Raw genomic sequence first — 21871 nt, 5'->3', positions numbered from 1 at the left:
AGACAAATTGCACATAAAGTGTCACTTACTTTTGTTTGTCTGTGAGGTTCCATCGTTCGAGTTCCGGAACGGTACACCAGTGTTCAGCTGGCAATAGCGTGATGAAGAACTGCGTGAAGTAGAGGAACGCGTAGACGAAGGTGAAGGAGCATGATGAAAAGGAACCATTGGTAGCGGCTGGCCTCGCCAACGTACGGTAGTATGTCGTCGAAGGTTTCGATCTTCGGACGTTCGCCCTCCTCGGCTTTTACGGACTCCGTCATGACTGTCATTATCTCGATATCTGCGAATCAATGATCCTCGATCACCTACTTAACTCGAATTACACGTTACGAGGAAACTAAGTTCAAGGTGAATGGGGTATTATTAGGTCGTCGAATAAATTCGTGTTGCAATGCGTTCATACCTTTTTATGTGTTTTACGAATACAGATCGATAAACGATCAAGGTGATCGATCTTATGATATACAGTGGCTCACGGAAGTACTCGAACACTTTCATATCACGAAACGTTCTATAATTTCGTTAGCACTCTAACGAGATACGATTATCGAGATTATAATAGTAAAATTTGGAATCAATCTGAGATTGTATATTGAAGATATATATACATGAGACAATGTATATATATTTCGCAAATATATATGTTAAATGAAAAATTAATATGTATATAACACATGATGATGATTTTACTACGTACATCGTGGCTTATTATTCTTATTAATTTAGCGAATAATTGACTGCTCAAATACTCTGGTAATTTTTATATATAAAATAACAATAATATATGTTTCCAATAAATATATGAAATTTCTATATACACGTTTAGATCTGTTTCAAATTTTCTCAATGTAATTACGACGATCGTGTCTCACTTCAGTGTCAATGAAATCTCAAAGTGTCTCGTATAAAAATCACCAAAGGTTTGTTTAAGTGCCCGAGTACTTTCACGTGAGCGACTGTTGTTTTAGTAGCAAGTTCTCTTATGTCTATCTCTTCGTTACATTTAGCCGGATAATTTCTCATGTTTATCAACGTGTTATGATCTTTCTCTTATTAAGCGGAGGAATCTCTTCTTCGCTAAATTTTCTTAAACGGGTTCAAGGTGAGGTGAACCACATTGTTGAAATTAAGATGAAGAAGATGAAATCTAAAGTCGAGATGAAAGGAAGTAGATGTTTGTATTGTCTAGATATATTGCCATGCTACTTTTTGACACGATATAATCTTAGGTAAAGGCTAATTCAAGGTGATACAGAGTGTACTGGAAAAAGTGATTTGAATTTGCTAGAGAGGAAGAGAAAAGGAAAGATCCTTGAACATTTTTGCAAGGTTATTGCAAAATGGAGGATACTATCGAAGGCTTATTGCTGTCACTTGTACGTTCTAACTGGAGTGTTCTTTAAATAATTTGCTTCTTATTAGATCCTTTTTGCAAATAGGAAGATAACATTTTTGGGACGTGAGGATTGTTAAATAAAAATGTAATGTAATCAGATGTAAATTGTCATTGGAATAGAAGAGTTTGTTTAGAAGAAATGATCATGAAATACACAAAATGTATCGTGCGTAATGTGTAAATAATAATTAATTCTAAAGACAATTAATAAAAATTTTAAATAATAGAGCACCATACCTCCAGTTCCTGCTTATTTTGACACTGTGCAGAATGTCACACGATTGTTGCCTTTTTTTTTTAAAGATTATTCAGTTAAGAAGCAAGCACCAATAAAAAAGCAATTATAGTTAATTATTAAAAAATCCAAGTAGGTATTACATAAATAAAATTATCAAGGAAGATATTTATCGTAAAGATTGTGTGCTTATGAAAGAAGTAAACGAAATTATTGTAGCGCCATAGTAATTTGTATGAATCTTTGAATCTTGTTTAAATAAAATTTTCGATAAAAATTTGATTCTATCAGTGAACGATTACTACAGTTAATTACTGGATAATTAAAACAAGTAAGTAAAATTATTGTTACAATAATCCCGACAAATTCGTGATATTATTCAACTAGAATCGTTAAGAAAAAATTCGACACCGTTAGCGAACGCCATTTTACTTTTACTTCACGAAGGCCAACGTTATAAACGTTGAATCAAGAGCAATCATTTTCAATATAAAATATACGCGCGAAAGCTTTTGCTCCCTTTGATAATTGAATCCTTAATTTGCCGCCAATTAAACTCTTTCCCAACCACCTTCGTCTTCTAAGAAACCTTTTATACCCCAAAGAGAAATCCCCTTTTGCACAAACTCGCTTTTTTTCAACCATCGTACAACACGATATGATATTTACACCGTGCAATTTACACGATTCAGATCTCAATCTTGCAAATCATTTCGAAAATAGATCGATGATTAAATCGATTATAAAATCGTCCCTGCAAGTTTTAATTGATTAATTATTTCTTTATTTGATGAAATATTATTTATTATTTAAATATCGTTAATTTACTGGCGTTCAATGAAATTTCTCGTAGAATTAAGTTCGTTTAAAATATTATTAATTTAATGACATTTTTTGTAAGATAATTGCGGTTAGATTTGATCTTTCACGAAATCTACGAGATGATCGCGTTCGATTAATCACCGATGTAGCGCATATGTAAAACATTTAAAACAGTCCATACATAGATGTTTCATAAGTGTAGATGATTATTTATTACGGTTCTGTGTAATTAATGTTCGTTGCGATTACCACGAACTTAGATAAAAAAAAGAGTATTAATGACGAGAGAACCGGAAGTGACCAGTCCGTGACATAACTGTTATTTTCTAGGGGCTTGGTAACATTTGCATAAATTATTTCGCGTATACTGTAACGCACTTTACGTTACAACGGTATGCCGATGGACACGAGAAAAGAATTTTTCTGCCACAAATTGAATGGCATTTTTGGCGATAATGATTGTGTGGAATGATGAATGCTTTAATTGAGATTCTAATCGAGATTCAAGTGATATATGAAGTTTGTACTTTCCAATAGGATACATTGAGAAAAATGTCTTCGAAAGAGAATATGCTATTTTTGAATACACCATTTTTTAATAAGTCTAACAAATTCTGGATCTTTTAATTCACAAGGTTGCAAATCTCCAAATTGTTCAGTCTGAATTTTCGAATCTTCTAATCTCACGATCTTCGAATTTTCTAATCTTCGAATCATTAAAAATCCTAATTTTCATAGAATTTTCAAGGAAGCTATAAAATAAAAATATAAAATATAAAATAAGAAAATTTGAAAAAGATACATAATGCGTTCGATCCAACACCATTTGCTCATAGTAAAAAAAAAAAAAAGATAAAAGAAATTGTATGCAAAATAGGTAAACGTATTATAGTAAGTATTAGTCAATTATAGCAGATTGCTATCATTAATCAGTAATTATCCGAGTCGTAGCTGCATCTGTATATACATGAAGTATACAACACTAAAAATACATTTTCCTTAACAAAAATACTGAATAAACACATTCCTACGTAGCAACTAGTCAGCTGTGATAAATTGTTCGCTTTGAACAACGATCGACTAAGTTAGCATTGATTTCCGGATTGTGCGTAAAGCGTGCAATAAAACGAACACGTGTTTATCCCTAACGTTAAGCCAGGACCACCTAAATTAATACGAATTTTCCCATCAGGTACCGTCCTTATTCTGACAAAAAAATGCAAGCGATATTTGTGCATGTAAATAATTTGTCTGTGTGTATATATAATAACTTATATGAAACAAGTATTGCGATATTTCTCGTACATTGCTAGATATAATGATTTTAAATAATTCTGGCTCAAAAATTCGATTAAGAATTACATTGCAATTTCTAGAAAATTGTTACAACATTAAAAAAGCGAGATCCCTTAGAATATGGTATATCAAAAAAATCTTACAACCAATAATTTTACGATTAAAAAATGTAAGAAACCTCCCCAAAGTAATCGATCCGTGAAATTAATGAGAAACGTATGCTCCAGCAAAAGCTACGCGCGAATATTGAACACAGCTTCAAAACCGACCTTTTCCGATTGAAAACGCATAGCAGAGTAGCAATAACTCGTCCACCGACGCACCAATGAAAATGGAGGCTCGTAACGATCGTCATAACTCGAGTGACTTAACGATCTCAGGACGATCGTTATCGACCGATCGCTTCCGTTCCGGCCTGGACGTTTAACAACGAGGACAAGCGTGTGTCAAACGTTCTCGGTAACCGGTTACACAAAAGTGCGCACCTTGAACAACTATTACATCCCAGAACTAATTAATAAGAGCGATCATGGCTAGCATGGATACATATAGTTTGCATACGTGATTTTTCCCTGCGGGGCCAGTTTTCTCGCCTTCGAATCGATCAGGGAAGGCGATCGTGATCGCGATCGAGCCATTGAAATTCATTCGATGCACACGAGATACAGCATAGCGTTTTGATCTCGCGGAACTCGCACAAACTACAAAGTCAAACTTACAGACTCGTAACAATACAAAGTGGAACGATCGTTTGGTTTCACTTCCAACCGTAAGTCTTCCTATTGATTGGTGTTCTTCTTGGTCGTAAGGGAAAACGAAGAAAAGAAAGGAAAGAAATCTGTTATTAATATTGGAATACCATCGTTTTCGAGGAATTATCGTTCTATTTATTTATTTATAATGGCGTTATCGAGTTAATTGTTTCTTAATATGATACATTAAAACACTTATTGTAGTCGATAGAAACAGAAATTTTATTTAAGATTGCAATCCCAATTATCTGATTTTCCTGACGGACAATTTATATGGATCGATTGGAATTCATATAACAAGAGTTCACCAATTTTCTTCGCTATTCATCATTTTTCGTTCGCGTGATACGAGCTCACGTTCAAGTGAGTGCTTCAAATCGGTAAAAGTTCGATTAATTAATCGAGTTCTACCATATTTAACGCGAATAAGCTTTTGCGTAATAAGCAACGAATGAAATAAAAATTTGTTGTAATACACAATGAGTAAGTTAGATTAATTATCGCTTTATATGATAAAAGTCCATGGTCCAGCGACAACATTGGAATTATTTTTTTCTTATTCATCTTGGAATTTATGATTGTTTACGGCGTTCTTTTTTGCGACAAATTGAGCTTATGGAAGTAATTTCTCTTCTAGAAAAATTGAACGCTAACGCCGTGTGCCAAGATAATGTGCAAGAACTAGTGTACAAAGAGTTAATCATTTTGGCTTCTGAAAGACTATATGAGTCACGGTTGTCCTATTTTTGTTGCTTAATTGCAGTGTTTGACCTCCTGTTCTAGAATAGTGAGTTTACCTCTCACTGATCGGCATCGATTGGTATTTTGTAGTACAGTGCTTTGTTAGTCGATCGTGGCATTTAAACATACCAAGTTCATGGAGAAGAAGGCAGTTTTCTAAGTTTACGTTCTTTAGAAAAACATAATTTTATCATTAAAACGTCCGACCTTTTGATACCCATCTAAATATGTTATACATAGTCTCGATAAATATCACGATAATGGATAAGTATATATAGTCGCGTTTCTGTTCCAATAAAAGTGAACACTGATGCTATCGAAAACACTTGTATATTTTTAGAAATTCCAAAAACAACAAATCCGATGTCAGTGATTTTGTCTGATTTGCTAGTTTCTAGCGTTAAGATTGAATACACAGCTGGCAAATTTTCTATTTCAAAGATCTATTTAACTTTGTGATTAAACAGCTTTCTACAAAGTTTTGCGGATTTGTTAGTTATCTTCGAAAGAATAAGCAAGCTTTAAAGGACTTTGATCTAGTAAGTTTATTCCTGTTCAACCTTATACTTAATCATAAAGTAACGCTATAATTAGAAAATCAACATAAATGGATTTCTTCTGTCTAACCTTCTTTAAAATAATTAGCTGTTAAATGAGCCAGAGTTCTAGGAAATCTCTGATGCTGTTGATCTTTAACGAGATACAGATATCTGACAGATACTATCAAAATTCTATAGACGTCTATCCTTCAACTCTCAGCATACCAATGTTTATGCCATCATCGACGTTTCTTCACAAAGGGTCCTTAAAGAACTTTATGATTCTGTTACTCCTAAGTTACTTTGTACTGTTATTTTTTTGTCATAATAGTGCCTACTAGAAATGTTTACCTAGTATATAAGTTTCACTATTATTACCATTCTATCGTATGTTGTACTCGGAGTTAGTCACAGTTTCTCACAAACGTCTAACTTACTCTTAGTTATTCTGGCACAGACGCTGTGTTTCACTTACTGAAAAAATAAACAAAAAAAGCAAAATGATGTACGTAATATACTAAAACATTCTAAGATACCGTGGTAATTTTTCTATTTCTTGTGTAAATCATTTCAACTTGTTTTTTTAATGTTTTTATTCCTAATTGGTACACCGAAATGGATGTAGCAAATGTATATCACGGTATTATCCAAATAGCCTAATATCCGAACGTTCTATTATCCAAACACAATATTTCTTCGTAACGAATGCCCTTTTTCGTTTCAAATATGTACATACGTATGTCGTCAGTGTTCATACACAATGTACTCTTTCCTTGATTTGATTCATTGAATTGTGATTATACGAATTTGGTATGAAACTAGGAAGCGGTCTAACTATCGCAGGAAAATACGATGTAAACGAGAAAACTGGAAAGTGATGTAAGCGCAACAAAATTAGCAAAAATACACGATATTGGAGAAGCCAGAGTCACAGACATTAAAGGAAGAAAAACATAATTGAAAATTCTTCAAAGCACGTAGATTCCTCGAATGTTGGCAACGGTAGAAAGCCGCAAGTATTCTGATGTAATGAAATGTTTCACGTAGACGATAATAATGGCGATTTTATATAAATGAAAACAGCAGACGAAAACTCTAATAAAAAGATATCTTCTCATGCCGAAGCACTCGTGGCACTCGTAGAAGAACTCCGATAATTCGAAGTACGATAAAGAACGTAACTCTGTGTAGTTATTTACGTTGAAAAAATTATCTGATTATGGATTCATAAATATTTAAAGAATCTGTCGATTACTCTTAAACTGTATTTGGATAAATGAAATTTCGTCTTCCTATTATTTCAGAAAAGAGAGGCTCTACTACATTGTCTGCAGTATGTTTCTAATAATTAGTAAAATATCTGAACTAAATAAATGTAGACGTGAAAGTCACTGCACATCAGTATATTAAAGGTCAACACAAATACACTGACTGTCACATCACGAAGACATTTTAAAGAACTAATAAGGACAAAATTGTTTATTTAACAAGTCAAAATCTCGATCAATTAACGGACCACCATTATATCGTGATATTTAACGAAACTTCCAATCTTAAGAGCCATATATTATTATATTATAGCAGTGTTATAGCAGTCATTGGCTCGGATTTTAATTAAATTGGTCGTGAAAGTGAGAAGAAGTAAAGAGACCGAGTAATCACGAAGAAAAGGTATGTATGTAACTTGATCGAAGCAAATACCAAACTTTTAGTTGTTATCTTCAACGATGGAAATTTGGTCATCTAAGTAGGTTATCGACGCAAGTGTTAATGAGAGATAAAACACGATTGGAGCAATGAAAGAACTTCATTTTCTTCCTTCTTCGCAAAATAGCAAATATACAGTAGCTCACATGAAAATATCTGAATATTTGTGCAAACATTTTGTAAATATATCATGTGTATTATGTTCGCGATCAATGAATATCGCAGTAGCTCCTATATGAGTTTTCAGATTGACTAAAAATTTGACTGACCTACAATAGTCATGTCTCATTCCGATACTAAAGAAATTTTTAAATATTTTATGTAACGCATACAATAAAGATACGTAAGTTATCTATGCTAAATGCTGAAATACTTATAGAAGTCCTTTATGGATATAGTAGATATTATAATATGTGTGTTAGGCGAAACATTTTGAAGTTTAATTATCACCGTAATGAGACACGGCTAAGATAACACAGGTACGGTTATATCGAACAAGTTTTTCCCGATATACTTCATAATGTTCCGTGTAACAGATAACATACATTATACACCAAAGCCTTTTACGACCAGCGTTCAAATACTTTCACGACGAACCACTGTACCAAAATTCAAGTCTCACGCGACACATCGATACGAATGATCGATGCAAACAAACGTTTACCTTTTCCACGATCGTCCGAGAGCAACGCGAAACTTCACTAGGCGTATCACAAATCTCGTCGTGGTTTTGTTTCTAAAACGAGAAACTCTCTGCAGAAGTCACAGAAATAAAATGAAATCTAGCTTCTTCACTTTTGTCCGACTCGATAAGTCGATTTCGAACAAACTTTACTCTTTTCTTCTTCTTCTTCTTCCGGATGTCTTTTCACTGTTTCAACAGGATAAAACGGAAATGGGAAAAATAACGAAAGAAATCGCGGATCGCAACGACTCTCGTGATCCTGTGATCCAAGTCCAGGACACGTGCTCGATCTCGATCGTCACAATGATCTTGGGTGCACGGATCCTCGATTTTTCGGACGCCGCGCTACATCGTCGTTTAAAAGGGGGCACGCACCGACTGTTCGCCGCGTGGACAATTAGCGGGGCTTTATAGCGCGTGCAAACGAAAGCGGAGCCCCACCAGCGTCGTGTGTGCGGCTATTGGACGATGACTTTGGTCCCCGTGGATCGTCCTGTCGACAGCAACGCCGAAGTCGAAGACGTCACTGGAGAACTGCGGGGATTTTACGATTCCAAAGAGCCGCTTCTCCTGTTGCACCGCGACCGTTGGGTTTTCTCGTGACTCGTTTGCACGCTTTTTTCCCTTCTCGCTCTTCTCACTACCACCGCAATCTTCTTTCTCTCTCGTCGCTTTGTCGCGACACGTATACGCGACCGGAAAGCGAGAAACATAAACTGGTGACGCGCAGGTGAGTGTACCTTCCGAGAACGTTGCGACGTTGTTGCATGGTTTGATATGTTTCCTCAAACTGTGTTTGGTTAACTAACTTAATTCGCCTGTTGGTGACTCATGGAAATTTGAGTGATATTACGAGGTGAAGTTGCGGAGTATTTGGAGTGAGAATTTGTGAATTTCCTGTGTTTCACCATGTTACGTATGGTAATTTACAGTGTTGTTTGTATAGTATAGTACAGATTGGAAGAGATACAATAATAAGCAGACAGCTAGGCTGGTTAATTGATCAGGAATATTAATTGAGTATGAATTGTTTAGCAAGAAAGAGAAAAAGGTATAATTCTAAGTTGCTTTGCTGCGTACATTGGGATTTATGATATACGAAAGATCGATTTCTTTCAGGTAGGAAAGAATGATTATAAAATAGAAATTATTACGTAATTTTTAGTATCGCAGGTTTACCGTGGTATTGAATTCGGCTAATGATATGTGAACTGGAAAAACAATGATCATGTGAATCAAACGTTGATTATCCATCCGTCGAAGCGTTAGTCAGATATCGTGTAACTGATAGTTCCTTGAGTGGTTTCAAAGTCGAACGATGAAACAATTTGAAATAATCGTTCCATTATCGACGAAATGAACGAATTTATCTAATGGGGCTCGTTAATTTATTCGACTTTTAATATTAATTACTAATTGTTATAGAAATTGATTTAACAAATTTGATATAAATTGATTTACCATTAATTAATCGATGGTAGAAAAGAAACGTTGGAAAATGAGTAACATGTAGCTTTAGTTTTACAGATTTTACAAAATCAATGTTACTATTTAAGAAAAAATGAATTTGATGGGGTAAAAGCTATATGGAAATATACTAACGACTTAACGAATTTAAATTTAAAGGACTTTAGAAACAAAGAAACAGAGACAAACTTTAGTTCTCGATGATACTTGACACGTGAATTGATTAACAGCTTGTCTTGCGTGATTAAATTTAATAGGATTAATTGAAAAGTATATCGTATACCGTGTGTGAATCATGATAAAGTTGGTTTCATCGTAATTCACACGGTACTCGCAATGATCATTCAATCGGCAATTTTATTGTTCCAACATCACATCATTTACTTATCTTCGACTTGTACAATTCTCTGTGTTTTACGCAATTCTCTTTTTTATCCATCATTTTCTCGCATAGCACTCGAGTAAAAGCGAATCAACCGTTCAGTGAACCATACTTTGTTTCGCTATGTTTCTTCACATGGTAAATGTTTTTTGATATCTTTTTCAAATTAAAATTCTACGGTTCTTCGGTTTGTTACATTGTGAACGAAAAAATCAACAGATATATAGAAAAATATCGAGGTTAATCGCATCGACATTTTCAAATTTTTTAACACTCAATTTTAACTTTCTAATAATAACTTTCAAATTTTCAAATTGTCGAACTTCTAAATTTCCGAATTTCCAAATATTCCAGTTTCGATGCGCTCGAAGTTCTAAATATCCTAATTTTGAAATATTTTCAAATCGTCCAAGTTCCAAATTTCCAAACTTCGATATCGCCGGAGTTCTAATTTTTTGACCTTCTATGTTTACCCGAGAGATAAAAAAATTATGATCGGATAGTGTCGATTATGCCAATCGAGGATTACAAATTTTCTATTCGTGCGACCTTCGACACCGAAAATAAATGAGCGCGATATTTTCCGTTTTTATCTTCCTCGAGCCGCAGTTAATTAAATCAATTGTCACGAAAGAACACGGTAGTTTTTCTGATTCCCGAAACAAAATAGCCCCATTGATAGCTTCAGGAAAATTCGCTGAGTAATGAAATCTACTCGCGAAACACGGAGACGCAGGGACTTAACCGTCAAAGATATTTGCTTCAGAAACCCGATACCCTTGAAAAAGAAAAAAAAGAAGAGAATTACATGTTATATACGCGAGATGCAAGATCGCTCTTACGATCTTTCTTACGCAACGGAACAGTTTGAAAACGAAGTTTGAATTTCGCGCGTATTCCAGTAAAGGGTTCCTCCTTGAAAATTCGCCAATAGAAATCGAACGTGAAAGATTTCGTGAACGCGAAAAGCTATTCGAATTATTCGTCGTTTTAATTCTCGAAATTCGTTGATAAATATTAATTATATTTTATCGCAGTGGAGGATAGATTTCGTAATAGACGCGTGAAGAAAGACGTTTTATCGATATTTATAAGAATTATAAGTCATCGTCTTGCGTTGATCTAAGAGGAAATCTAAAACAGAGGTATCTTCCTGCGAGCGGTTTGAACAACGTTCATAAAACGTTCTTTTTCGTTGGTTACAACGATCTTCTTCAAATTCGAAGATTGTCTCGGTTGCTGCAGTATATGTTGTTTCTAAGATTTGTCGATAAAAGCGCTAAATCATCGGGATTACTTATAAGTAATATACCTGTATCATTCCGTTTGATAGGTCTGTTCAACGTGTGTCGCGAGATGTTATTATTACCATAAACAAATAACGATTTTTGCTGATATTTTTTCAAAATTACGTCATCTTGTAGAGCATAGAAGATTGGAACAATCGGTATATCACGCTGATTGATCTTGTCATTTTTGTTCGTCTGTATCATAAATTAACGTTAGAAGGCATATAGTATCTTTTTTCTTTCGCCTTTTTTTTTCTTTTTCTTTTTTTTTTTTTTTTAGGAAGGAGGTTTCTCTTTTCTGTTGCAGGATAGTGCATAATTAATACTTTTAATAAATCCATTTTTATGCATACAATAGCTTTTGCCTGACTTTATAAAGACGTTATGAAAGTACGCACTGTGATTTTCACAGAAGACAATAACGTTCCTTTAATTACTCGATCGACAAGGTGATTATTAGCATGTCGTTATTCAGGGTCATCAATTCTACGTTGCGAATATATAGGTATTTCTGATATCAATTACTCGTTATACTCGTTATGATTTGTATCCAATTTTCGTTTCATTATTTCCTCGTTATGTACAGTTTGTTTATAATTACTATGCATATCTACAGATTATCTTCTGTAATTGCTTGATATTGATTTCAAATTTTTATCGAAGTACAGTCATTCTTTATTTAATTTTGTAAATATTTATTATTTTGTAAATAAATAATTATTTTGTAAATATTTTAATCCAACTCGGAAGAAAAATATTCTGTTCTGATGCTGCACGATGAATAAATTATTTCAGCAACTCTAGTGCGTTTTGTTATTTAACAAAATCCAAAAGGTGCATCACGGAAAGATACATCGTCGTTGATCGTTCTTATAAAATTTGCGTGCATGATAGCACCGATAACGTTGCGACATGACAACGCAACATGCCCGGGGATTCGTCTACATGTCGTATGTCCACACATAGGACGACAACATTTGCATTCGTAATCGCAGCTATAAACGGTGCTTCACACATATCGCAAACTTCCTTATCAGCTCCTCTGAATAAAATCGAAAAGAAGATTTGATGATTCACGATAAATATAAAGTTTAAGTCGGAAGCTTGTCGTTGAAGAATTGAAACACGTAAAATACTGCTGTTTAATTTCGATATCATTTCTTTTTAATTATTGCTGCCTCGACTATTTGGACAAGCTACAGATCATTAAGAAATAGACTTATACCGCTTTCAAAATTATTATGATTACGCGATTATGCTATTCCATTTATTAACGATGTTTCGATTGATTCAAACGAACGAAATATAAGAGTGAAATTATAATTCGTTTATAAATAAAAGTTTTACGTTAAAGTACACGTAAGTCTCTCGTTTTATCAATTTTTGTCGAAAAATATACTTATATCACTTTTAAAATAAACGCTTCAGTTAAAAGTGGAAAGAATTCTGTTAAATACGAAGATACGTGTAACTGAGGAAATTTTGTCGAAGTAAAATGTGCATATCTGTTAAAATGAATAATACTTTGATATTTTTGAAGTTACAATAATATACGAAAAGATTCCTAAAATCAAATAAAACAACAACTTTGGTGTGATGTTATTAAATCGAACACCGCGGCTAGAAAGATAAGATTAGTTTTATGGATTTTATATAATATAAGCGTATTAATATTTTCAAAATATCCAAAAGTATGGCAAGAACACATATTCAATTCCAAAATCAAATAATTTCTATCGTGTATAATGAAAAAAAAAAAGAAAAAAAACAAAAATTGTGACTTATTACAGTCTTACTGTACAGTATTCAATTTTAAAACTGCTCCGTAAAAAATATAAAACGTAATTTATCCTGCTTTTTCCCTATAATTTTCATAGGTAATATTCGTGGAAATCAGAAACTGGTTAGACATCGCGATGATGCATAAATTAACGATCCATGATATGAAAGATTGATTTTAGATAGAGAAGTTATTAAGAGAACATGTTGCTTGCCAGCTAGGAGGAGCACCTCGAGGAAAAGCGATAATATTTAAAATTAGATTAGATTCAATTAATGTTTAATGATCTTCGAGTAAATAAAATATAGTTCAGGCGAATTTTCCGACGTTAAAATGTATGTTTGATGTTGATTGCGGAAGATAAAGTTTTATTGTCTAATAGCTGTTTGGAAAGCAATTATGCCTGCAAAACACGAAATTACTATTTCGTGTAGACGATTGCACAATTTGCCATTCCTGCAAATTATTTCATCATGTGTATTAATTTCTATTTCGGGATCTCTTTCTTCGAAGATTTTTATAAATGCAAGAGCGAAACTCGATGATTTTTAAGAAAGAAAAAAAAAACAGCTTATATCAACGCTATCAACAGTATAATCTAATATTAATAATTTTCATAATTCAATATTCAATATTTAATATTGTTCTCTCTCTGTCAGCTCTTAGATACATTTCCAGATACGTCACAAACATTAGCGATATAATTTAATGAAATTTCAAAATATCTTCAATAGTACAGACAATATATTCGTAAAAAAAATTCGAATACTTTTTTGTAAGTCTGTTTTTGTGTGTAGGCCTATTCGTTTATAATTTAGATTAAAATTTCAAATTAATTATAATTCTCTATGTGTGATATATTTTATTGTAGTTTCGTCTCTAACGTGTTGGAGATCATTTCTCAAATATCAATATCGATCAAAGCAAAGACGAATACGAAGACGAGATTGAATTGCAAGACAAATTTGGGATAGCAATATCATTGAGATTAATGAGAGAATAATGTGTGGTAACAGCTTAAGCGCTACACAATAAAGGACTACGATGAAGCTACAGCAGCATGCGTCTGTGGAAAAAGAGCGAAAGATAGCACGTGCACATAAGTTTTGCAATTTTGAATCGATTTCTTCTGAAACGCGGCGGCCTTCGGCCGCGTGAATTAATTTATGAATAAAGGAAGCAAGATATCTGGAAGTGCGTAAAGCGTTACTACATTCCCACGGATGAATGCAACATGCTTGTAACACGTGTTTGTATTCCGTATGTTTAAATACCATTCGGCGTTAGTTTTTAAAGAGTAGAAAATCAAACAATCGTATAATGGAAAAGGCGATTTTATTTGTAATTCTTAAATCAAATTCTTCAAATTTATATTCTTTACTATTTCTAGGCTCTAGTAAACATCGTTTATCCTTGCATAGTCGTATTTTGGAAATTTGTATTTTATTGATATCGTTGCATTTTGAAAATTATTGCTCTATTAGCATCGTTATATTTTATCTATAGATTAGAAGTTGTTAATTGTCCATTTTCACGAGCAATTAGAAAGATAATAACTTTGTAAAATGTTTTATATTTTTACGAATTCCTTGTGTTTGAGAACTCGATTTTACTTTGCGTGTCTCATTTTATGAGTTTAGTTTATTTACGAAAATATCTATTTTTCTCATGTCCAATAAGTGTCAATTACAATGATCGATGTTACGCGGAACTTCCTAAACCTTGCATCACTATCAAACCAATGTTTCAAAGTCCATCTTTCGTCCCAAGTTGTGGCAGAATTTTTATTTACCAAGGCCCATTAATGTCGAAATGAGTAGAAAGGTTGGATCTATTGTGGAGTTCAATTCGGAGGACCTTGAGATTTTTAAGGCACTTGCGTTTAATAAAAGCGAATCGTTTTATTTGACATCTGAGTTAGCGAATTTAGGTGTTAACGTTTTATGAGAGCAACCATATAGCGTCGAGGGTTCGATAATCAACACGGTAAATACGAAAAATGAAATTTTGACTATTAGTTGAATCAGAATTTTAAAAGGAAATAGCTATCATTTTACATATCAATTATAAAATTATTTAAATATTTAGAACTCTCAGATTAATTTTTTACAATTACCACGAATTACCGATAGCTATGAAGCTATGCTTTCTCATTGCGTGATATGAGACATTATTTTATTGGAAAAGCAGAATCGACTTGACTTTAGGTTTAAAAAGCAACATTAAATTAACATTCGTTCGTGTATAAATTAAAGGTGTTCTCAATAATTCGATGTTTCAACTTGAACACACAGAACTTACTCATTGTCAGTTTTAGGTATGTTCAGTTTTCAGCGATTTTTCTGGCAACACCATTATCTATCCATTTTCTTTATGTCTTCAGGCAACACTGTTATTTATCTATCTTTTATGTCTACAAAAATTGCAGTCTCTTTACATTTTCGAAATACTTCATCTCTTTTTTTATCGCATTTCCGTTATTTCTGAACATAAATCCTTCTTTTCGTCGTCGTGTTACGCGACACGCTGTAATATCGCACGATAATATCGCCGACCAATTTTTGTTGCAGATTATTAGAAAGTCCTAATATAAACGATATCCTGACAAATTCCTTGATTTGTTTTTTTTTGTAGATAATAATACATTCTAGATAAAGCTTACTAAAAAAAATTATTTAAAATTATTTAATTTCATAAAACATTACTCACGTGTAAAAATCTGCGACAAATTTTCGAAACATGGACATCATTCGGTAATCTTCCGTGGATAGGTGTTTCCATAGATCAGAATCTTAATGCAGACATCATGCAAAGAAATAAACACACATGTGTAAACTACATACATAAACATGTGTAAACTACAAGAGAGTTCTGGCTAATGACAAGGAAAATTGAACTTTCTAGGAAAAATAAGATATTTGCTTTACGTATGTAAGCGTAAAGTATGTTATTAATAAATTATAGCCTAAATAGCGACCATTCTTTCCCAGTTGACTTTAGAGGAAAATAATGTTATTACCTGCCATTTACACTCTTCTATAAACGGATAAATGGTATGGATAATGTTTTCTACTTAAAATTTCAATTTTTTGTTACGCCTTGGAATAACCCAACGAAAATACGTAAGACCTTTTCCGTTACATTTCTCGGCAATTAAGGAATTTTAGATAAGTCAGCTATAAGAACTGAAATGTTATTTCTGGAGTAATTTGAAACAGCGCGTAAATAGAATTGACTGTAATTTGAAAAAAACAAAATTTCAACCGGTTAACGCCTAAAAATAGAAAAATTAGTGGCTATGAACATGGCTGAAAGAACAATGTTGAGAAAGTTAAACGCGAATAACTAACTATATAGTTATACGAATAATATGACCAACTAACGAAGAATTAATAGATGCAGCATCAACGAAGAGGATGAGACTATACAGACATCTATTAAAAAAAGGGTAATTTCATGCTTGAAGATTAACGAGAGAACAATGTTGGAGAAATTAAAAACGAACGACGTGTAAAATCAGAAGAATTAAAAGATCAATGAGAAGTAGAATGCATCGGAGAAGATCAAACGATACAGCGTTAATATTATCCCGAAGCACGAATAAAAGAACGGTATTAAAATTGTCTGGAGTTCCAATTTCAAACAAGATCTCGGATTATCTGCAGGAAATCAAGCACAATGCAATTACTTTGCTTATCGGTTGAGAAATTTCTGTATCGCGTCATTCGCCCTTCTCTTGTGACGCAAATCGTGGTATTACGCATGATTGCTAATAAAATAAAAATCAGAAAGAAAGACAGCAAGCAAAAATGTAACGATGACGGTGATTATCAGCGCGATAGATCATTCGTTCTACTTCCTGATGTCCTTCTCTACACGATGATAGGCTCGATTTCTATATTTAAAGAAACGCATAGACGTAAGCAGAAGAATACCATATTAGTAAACTGGAAGCTGTAGCAGCCTTTAGAATGGCCAGAAAAGAAGGAAATATACGAGGGACACCGTTCAGTTCCTATGTTGCGGTTTCGTAATCTGTCGTTAATGTTAGAGATAATGTTTATGCTGGTCGTTATCGAATTGTTCGCTTTTGAAACAGACATGACCGTCACTACGAAACAGATATTCCGATTGGCTTGCATAATATGTGTCAGCTCTTACAGCTGCGCGTAATATGTGCCTCTCAGCGTGTCCTTCTTCCTTCGAGTTTCGTATCCATCTGATTTCTCCTGCCGCTTCTATATTTTCTCCTGTTTTTTGGTCATTCGTTCTTCATTTACACGTAGTATTATTCGATCGGTTCTACGACATCTTTCCATTCTTTTCAATCTTCCTTGTTCGTAGTATTTTACGATATCGAGTTTGCTTATTTGGGAAATATAAAATATCTTGACTTTCGTAAATCGATAATTTACAATTTCTCTTTGGTTCGCGAGCTCACGCTAAAAACTGTGACTTGAGAGAAATTGTAAATTAATAGAAAAATGGTAACTTTCCCTCTTTCGAAGTAACTTTATAATTTTCTTCTCTTTGTTCGTCTTTCTGAATTGTTAAATTTCAAGATATTAGCGATTTCCTTGACTCGAAAAGTATTGACAAATTTTCATAGAATTATTTCAACGTCGTGTTCTCCAGGATGGAGCGAAGAAACGTGCAATTTCGAAGGTTTAGATGCGAGACGGTTAACTGTATATCAAGGTAAGAGCCGAAAAGCAATTTGTACGATCGTTTCTTTATATAAAGACGAGAGAAGTGACTCCCATGAATGGATGAAACTACCGCAAGCAAGGCCATCCTGGCTGCCTGGTTCCATTCGCTTTTTACGAATACACATTTAAGTTTAAGTTCACCGGCGTAAACGATCTTGAACGAGTTCGACGAAAAGACACGGTTAAATGTTATCTAATCGTCCTTCAATTTCGCTTCGGTCCTACTTGGCAGGTATATCATTTTCTTAAGTAACTTCCTTACTTAACTCTTACTTAACTAGCTGATTAAACAATTTTTTCAACAGACTTTTTCCATTTCGAGATGTGTAATAAACCTTAGGTTGTTTTACTTATCTCGCGCTCTGTATCTTTTGCTTTTTAACGGCCACTTTCATTTAACGCCATTTTGCTAGCTATGCTTCCTTTAATTACACTTTAGTTATATTGTTTAGTAACTATACAGTATTGCGTGTATAGCTTATGGTTAAATAGTTCAATCATCTAAATAGGGAACAATCGGAATGTTTTTTTTTCTATTATTTATTTATTTATATCTTACAATTTGTCCAGTAGGACATTTGGTAAAATATTATAGTTTAGTGATATAGCAATATAGCATGTGGATGGCTACCACCAGTGGGATACCATCTTCGAATTTGATTGATTTATTTCTTTAGGGTGGTGAGTGTTTGTATGTTAGGTTACGTCCTTTGTGAAATCTGTTTGGTGTTTCCTTTTTAATCTTCTTTTTATGTTTGATGCGCCGACCGTGGAATGTTTTTAGAAAAAGAAAAAAATCGTGTAAGGCAAAAGGTCGAAACAAGTTAATTATATTGGAAGTTTTAATTTTTTAAATATAAATTACGTGTAAGTTGGTAATTATAATGGCTTTAAAGAACTTTGTTTCAATTTCTAACAATTTTAACAATTTTAATAATTATTTGACTGGAGAATACACTTGCCACTTATGTATATTTATATATTCATTATGACCTTTTCATTAATAGAATTTTTCAAAAAACTTTTTAGTTTATCCGTATCGGCTTTGTTTTCAAGGGGATTTATCGTTTCTTTGAAGCACGCTTTCATCCATTTTCTTTCCTCTCACATGCACGCGTGTCCTTTCGTTTATCGTTACATTTATTGCGATAAAAATATTCTCTCCCTTTGTTTCTAGATTCTCATTTCAATCGAATATTAATACACCGTTAAGAGCAAACAGAGCTCAGAACTCCCCTTTCAAGTCATTGCAGCGTGCACGTTAAAAATGATAAATATTGTCCATTTACGAAGCAATGCGCAGAATCGTTCGACTTGGAATATTTTAATTAAGGACATCTCTCTACGTCAGAGAAATGATAGGGAGAGACAGAGTTCTTGAATCGATATATCCTTGATACTTCCGTTTTATCGTTTATAAATTATGCACCAAATAGACACAGTTTCCCTATCGATCGTTTCAATCCTGTAAAAAAGTACCAACAGTTTATAAAGGAAAATATTTGAAAATTGCAATTTTCTTTTAAACATGTCTCTTGTATTTTCTAGCAAGTACATTCCTTTTTTTTCGATCGAGTTACAGTATATTTTTCTTCGATTTCCGACAAGGAACCGAGACCTCTTTTTCTATAATTCGACCTTCCATTTAGCTCCATGGCCACAGGGAGTCTAATGGGTTCGACGAAAGGGCTAGTGCGTGACGAAAAAATGATCTTGCGAGATTGTGCTTTACCGGAAACTGCCATCATGTTTTTGCCAACTTTTCCTTTGATGTTCACCACCTTTTCGTTGAGGGAACTTTGGTTAGTGGCTTCTTAATCAAATCGCTCGGAGGTATGTTGCTTCCCTTTGGGGAAAATATATCCTACTTTGATAAAATTTTAATACACTCTTGCATTAATTTTGATACTTCTCTACCCTAATTTTATTTGTAGTACTTTTCCTGGATCCGACTCTCTATTCTTTTTATTCCTTTCTATTTTATAATTCTGTTCTCGTTTATTTGGAGAATATAAAATGCCACACAGCTTTTATTCAATTATTCTAAATCTATATTATCTAATTTACCATTATTCTTTCATTCGTCGAGTAAAATCATACTTTGAAGAATGGCATTTTAACAAAGTGAAACTTTCCTCCCTTAAAGACAAGTTTCATAATCTCCTGTTGCTTTTCATGGCCTATGTTATACAAACTACAATTCTCTTATATTGTTCTTAAATCAATCGCAATATTTCCCATAATCTTGATTAGTCAGTATTACTAATTTATAAATAAAATCGACGGAAGGAACTACGTCTCTTAGAAAGATAATTCCGTTTCAGTTTCTAGGATATTATCATATAAACGATCAGTGTTCATAGCGTTATAAACATGAATTAAAGATATGAACGATAGAACACCAGAACATCGTTAGCAACACGTTAGAAATGTAGATACGATATATATTATAATACCATCAGTTGATTTGACCGATTCCCTCACCATGGCGTAAGAAATACTATTTTCGACCTCCATTTGCTGGATTTTTTATTCGAACGCGAACACCTGTCCGAGAAAATCAATCTTCTGGAAACTATAAAATGAAATACTCCACTCGAACAATAATTGTATTGTGTTCTTTCTTAACATATTATTCCCGGATTATTCTCGCGTTATCTGCCATTGATAAACATTTATCTTCGCGCTTTGCTAAATATTCCATATTCATAAAAATGTCCATAATTCTAGAATATACATTTGGTCTACCAGGTGACAATTTTATCACGAACGTTCTGTTTTTCCCACGCGATCATTGACATTTGTAAATAATTTGTGATATTGTTTTTCAATTATATTTATGAAGATATAAAAACAAATAAACTTCAGCAGTAAATATATATGTACTGACAAATTAACACGTTTCAGTGCGAAATCGATGCACGTATCAACATCATTTATTTACTTTTTTTTCAATACTTCTCAACAATAACGAATTAATATTTGTGAAATAAAAATCAAGCGAGAAAATTGTTTCCACCTTTTTCTTTTTTTCTCCTGAGCGGAAAGCAGGAATCGTAGAAATCCTCCCGACTTGAACATGTTAAACGAGAAAAAAATTCGCCATGTCATCGCAGTACGGCATTTGGGCGAGCACTCGCGACGAAGATAAAAGACGCATATAACGTGCAGTCTCTCTGCAGCTTGATATCAGGAGATCTGACGAGTAAAAGCCTGTTTATAAAATTTTTGTTGGTATCTCCCTGACTCGAAATATTTTGAATATTTGCTTTTTTGTTTATCACCACACATCAGTGTGAGAAGTGTTGCTTAAGTAAATAAATCCTACCACTTTATCGTGAGCGTCATGCAGAAATCATTTATCTTCCCTTCCGTGTCTTCAGATATTGCGCTGACATTCGGCGAAGAACAGACTTTTCGTGTAACTTTAATTTTAACTAAAGATCCAACTAAAAAAATAATGAACATCGAATGTAGCAGTTTGTAACGAAAGTTACATAGCATGTCACTTTGTGATACGATACCTTCTTGACACAGAACGATCAAAATTAATGTAAGGTGGTTTGAACGATATTTTTCAAATTGCTCTTTGAAGGGGGGAAGAAATTTTCTAATTAGAAATTAAAATTGCACGTATCTTTGCTCAAATTCTTCATATTTAAGTCGTAACAAACGCTATTTAACAAGAGCTAACAAACAAGAACGTACAGTGAACGAGCTAATTTTCAAGTGATTAGACTTTGATGTGCTAACGATTTTACTAATCCTCCCTTTTTACCAATCCTCTATTGCTTCCGCGGACGATTATTGTTTACAATTATAATATTACTTACTTACGCGCTGACGATATCATATCGGCGTAATGAGATCAAAACGACTATTTCTATTTTTGTCCATCGCACACCGTACTGCGATGGTAACTTGATAATTGCGAAACAAATTCAGGAAACGTTTGCTACGAAGTAAGAAGTAATAACAAGCAAGAGTAGTAATAATAAGCGAAGGTATCTTCGGTCCGTAATTGAGTTGCATCGATCATCTTCAATGCCAGTCAGACGAATCTCGTCG

General features: G+C 33.6%; 1 pseudogene; it reads right to left on the bottom strand.

The window, feature by feature from the left end:
• Positions 1-21871, bottom strand: part of LOC126875993 (organic cation transporter protein-like) — a 57201-nt pseudogene that overhangs the window by 9169 nt on the left and 26161 nt on the right.

Source organism: Bombus huntii, unplaced genomic scaffold (genome assembly GCF_024542735.1).
Source record: "Bombus huntii isolate Logan2020A unplaced genomic scaffold, iyBomHunt1.1 ctg00000061.1, whole genome shotgun sequence".
Taxonomy (NCBI): domain Eukaryota; kingdom Metazoa; phylum Arthropoda; class Insecta; order Hymenoptera; family Apidae; genus Bombus; species Bombus huntii.
The sequence above is the reverse complement of the archived record's forward strand: the minus strand, read 5'-3'. Positions and strand labels throughout refer to the sequence as shown.